General features: G+C 38.3%; 1 pseudogene; it reads right to left on the bottom strand.

The window, feature by feature from the left end:
* Window positions 1–477: 477 nt before the first annotated feature.
* LOC102501302 (olfactory receptor 140-like) lies at window positions 478–1462 on the bottom strand (annotated as a pseudogene).
* Window positions 1463–4357: the final 2895 nt, after the last annotated feature.

Below are 4357 nucleotides of genomic sequence, written 5' to 3'. Positions count from 1 at the left end.
AAATGGAATATTATTGATGATAACATGCTTGATTAAGCCACTATGCAGTTTATCCTAGATGGGAAACCACATTGAGTATGTTGTGATGATGCTCAGGGAAAGAAGGTTAGGTAATATTAAAAAAAATAAAATAAATAATTATAATGATAAATATAATTAATAAAAAAATTCATTATAAAAAAAGAGAAAAAAAGACTTTTGGAAGTGGAAAAAAGCATTCAATTCAATTGACATATGTATGAATACTTTAGTAAAATAGCAATGAATCTCAGAAAAAGACATCCTCTAGAATCATCAAACTAAGATATACAGTTGTTTTTTTCATTGCACACCCAGAATTTTAGAACAGAAACTTAAAACCTTTGGTAAAGTACAAAAAAAGATTATCCAAAGGATCTAGAAAAGAGCCTAACCACTATTATGTGCTCAATATATGTTAGTTTCTGGGTTTTGCTTCTTTTGTCAGGATTCTGTAAGCTATTTTTGATTCTCTTGCAGTTCAGCAAGAATATAATCCTTTTTTACATACATCCTCATTTTCTTAGCATTATAAACAGGCTGAGTTACTCTCTTCTTTAACAAACTTTTCATGGCACTTTTCATTTCCATGTTCTTACTGTGTATACTACAGGATTTAACATAGGGATAAGGATTGCAAAGAACACAGTCACCAACTTGTCTATGGGATAGATGGTCACTGGGTGTGTGTAGGTGAATATGTAAGGCACAAAAAAGAGTACAACAGTAAAGTGGGAGCCACATGTCCAGAGGGTTTTGCTGTGTCCTTCAGAGCAATAGGATTTCAGAGAGCTCAAGATAACTACGTAGGAGATGAGGAGCATAGAGAAAATGAGCAAGCACATAGCTCCACTGCTGGCTTCCACCACCATTCCCAGCCTGTCGGTGTCTCTGTAGGAAAGTTTCAACAGTGGGAAAAGGTCACACATGAAGTGTTGGATGACATTGGGACCACAGAAGGGCAAGTTGACCATAAAAAGAACCTGCACAATGGCATGTGGTATGCCACCAATTCAAGCTACCACCACCAAGACGTTACAGAGCCCCTGTCTCATTGTAGTCATGTAGTGCAGGGTCTTGCAGATGGCCACGTAGTGATAATAGGCTATGACAAGAAGGAGGATGATCTCTGATCCTCCCAGGAGGTGCTCCACAAATAGCTGAGTGAGGCAGCCCCTGAAGGAGATGGTTCTCTGGTAGAGCATGTCAATGATCATTTTGCAGGTGGTGACACAGGTATAGGAGGCATCTATGAAGGACAAGAAGTGAGAAAAAAGTACATGGGAGTCTTAAGGGTGATGCTGAGGGAGACAGTGATAAACATGAGATTAGCCAGCACAGTAAATAGAAAAATGAGCAAAAAGATAATGAAGAATATCTTCTGCGAATGTGGATTCTGTGTGAGTCCCAGGAGAATAAGTTCAGTCATGTTGTTGGGAGGCATAGGTTGACCCATTCACATGGTAACACCTTATGTGGGTCTAAACTATCTATAAGAGATAAAAATAAAATATAGTTAATTAGTTATGAAAGGATTACTGTCCGAATTTCATAGTACCAAGGTACTGTAGTTTCTATAGTTTTAGAGCCCCAGTAATTACTTTGTTTATTTTCCCCTTCCTTCATAATGCTTCCTGTCTCATCTGATACCTAGTGTTTGTTTGTAAAATATTTATGGGCATGGGACCAGTGGTTGGCTTAATGGCTATGCCACTAGACTCCCATGTAGTTGACTGTGGTTCAAATCCCAGACCTGGTGGTTTGGACTCACAGTGGGCACATGTGCAAGATCCTGAGAACAGAATGGAGGAGTGGAGATTGTGGCATGGCCATCCCCTCTGGGGTGTGATTTCTCGCTTTTTGTCTCTCTGTCTCTCTCTCTCTTTCTGGCAAGCACATGTGCCCTATAGCAAAATCCTCTTCAAGAAAAAAAATGGATATGATTTATCTGTAATTTATTGAGTAAATTCTGGGTTGTATAAATGGTATGTTTTATAAATAAAGATTAAAAATAGTAATCCTGCCTCCAGCAGATTGTGTAGAGGTTATGTCACTGGACTTCTACGTGGCAGATGGAGGTTTGAGTTCCATAATGAGTGGCTTGAAACTCATGCTGGGAGCATGTGCGTGCATGCCAAAGATCCTGGGAAGAAAATGGAGGAGAAAGGGTTAGGGTATGACCACTGTTCTGGGGGGTGATTTCTCACTTTCCATCTCATCATTTCTCTTTCTCTCTCTCTTGTGAGCACATGTTCCCTAAGACAAAAATCTCTTAAAAATATCAAGTCCTTCTATGAAAAAAATATTACTAATTTGACTTTCAAAATAATTACAGCACAAGTGACTAATGTTGTTTATTCTTCAAAATTAGATTGCATATACAATATAACACAGTCCCACTCCATAAATTTTCAGCTTCAATAAACTAAGATTAAACAAAAATTGGGTAGATTTTATAATCTTGAAGGCAAAGGCAACTCTTATTTTCCAAATTCTAAAAAGAGAGTTTTAACGTGGACAGCAAGAAGAAATAGGCTTAAGTGACTAATGTTGTTTATTCTTCAAAATTAGATTGCATATACAATATAACACAGTCCCACTCCATAAATTTTCAGCTTCAATAAACTAAGATTAAACAAAAATTGGGTAGATTTTATAATCTTGAAGGCAAAGGCAACTCTTATTTTCCAAATTCTAAAAAGAGAGTTTTAACGTGGACAGCAAGAAGAAATAGGCTTCTAGATAAGGTAGGTAAAGTACTGTACACATATTTGGTTTGTTTTTATGTTTTTTTTTTCTTCTTTTTTTTTTCCCCAAAGCCTCTAGTACCAGAATATGAACTGTGTTCTGGCATGTGAGAAATGGTTTGGGTTGGCCCAACTACTATATATATGTATATGTATATATATGATATTTTAAGAGAGATTTTTGCTAAGGGGTACGTGTGGTTGCCAGAGAGTCAGGAAGTGAGAAATCATCTCCCTCTGCTCCCAGCCCGGGGTACAGCCATGCCACTTCTCCATTCTCCTCTCGGTATCCTGGGCACACACACCCGGCCTGAGTTTCAAGCCATGGGAGTCTAGCAACATAACCATGATGCCATCTGTTGCTCCCAAAAAACATTTCAATATTATTTAAATTACTGAACTATAGGAAGATATTTGTGTAAATTGGACTGTTAAAAATTAATATGTGATGGGACCAGCAGTTAGCGTAATGGCTATGTTACTGGACTCTCACGTAGTCGACCGCCGTTTTCATCCCGGACCTGGTGGCTTAAACTCATGCCAGACGCGTGTGCCTATGTGCCCAAGATCCCAAGAGGAGAATGGAGGAGAAGGGATTGCAGCGTGGCAATCCCCCCTGGGGTGTGATTTCTTGCTTTCTGTCTCTCTGTCTGTCTGGCGAGCGCACAAGCAAAAACCTCTCCAAAAGAAAAAAATTAATATGTGATGCTAAGAATAAAACTATTATAATAGGAAATAATAAGAGACTGAAACACTTTTACCATATGTAAAATGAGAAAAGCAAAAAGAAAATTGTAATAACGGTGCCCATTTGTATGAGTATATTAAATATGATTTTATAGTTTAGAAGGAAACATATTAAAATACTAATTTTTTGTCCTGGTCTGGAGAGAGAATAGACGTGGAACCCAGAGTGGAAGTGGGCGGTCAATTGAGAAAGAACAAAGACACAGACACACACGTAGAGAAAGTGGGTTCAGTATTTCAGGCATCTCTGATGGAGACTACCACGGTGCTGAGCCATTCCTAGGTTTATTCTTCAACAGGGCAGTAAGGGAGGGAGAAATGGAAGGTAAATCAGGTGTCTTTTATTGATCACAGCTGTGGAACATCTTGCCTCCCATGGTTCTAAATAAGCCCCACCTGGTAATCTCTGGCTAAAACAATTTCCTTTAACTTCCACCTGCTGTGCAGCATCAGCCCAAGTGACCGAGTCTGTGATCTGCTCATCTTTAAAGATCACGATTTTTCAGCTCAGATCTAGCCACTCCCTATGATTTTTATTTGGAATATATTTTGTTGTTGTAACAATAAGAATATTTCAAAGTAAACATCAAGGTTAAAATCTACAACACTATGTTTTCCATTGTCCAAACAGTTCAGAAAAAGGAGGTGGTGTTTGGGGATAATTTATTCAGAATCTTATATTAAATACTGTAAGCTCTATTGTACGTTTTCTATAAACCACCATACCATGGGCCAAGCCTACCCCACCCTCAAAACACTCATTTTGACATCAATTTTAAATGCATATTCTCCCATAGGGAGCAGCTTAATTTGCCCACATTTATCCTAGGATATTCCACTCTTTC

The sequence above is a fragment of the Tupaia chinensis genome, unplaced genomic scaffold, assembly GCF_000334495.1.
Source record: "Tupaia chinensis unplaced genomic scaffold, TupChi_1.0 Scaffold000037_2, whole genome shotgun sequence".
NCBI lineage: Eukaryota > Metazoa > Chordata > Mammalia > Scandentia > Tupaiidae > Tupaia > Tupaia belangeri.
The sequence above is the reverse complement of the archived record's forward strand: the minus strand, read 5'-3'. Positions and strand labels throughout refer to the sequence as shown.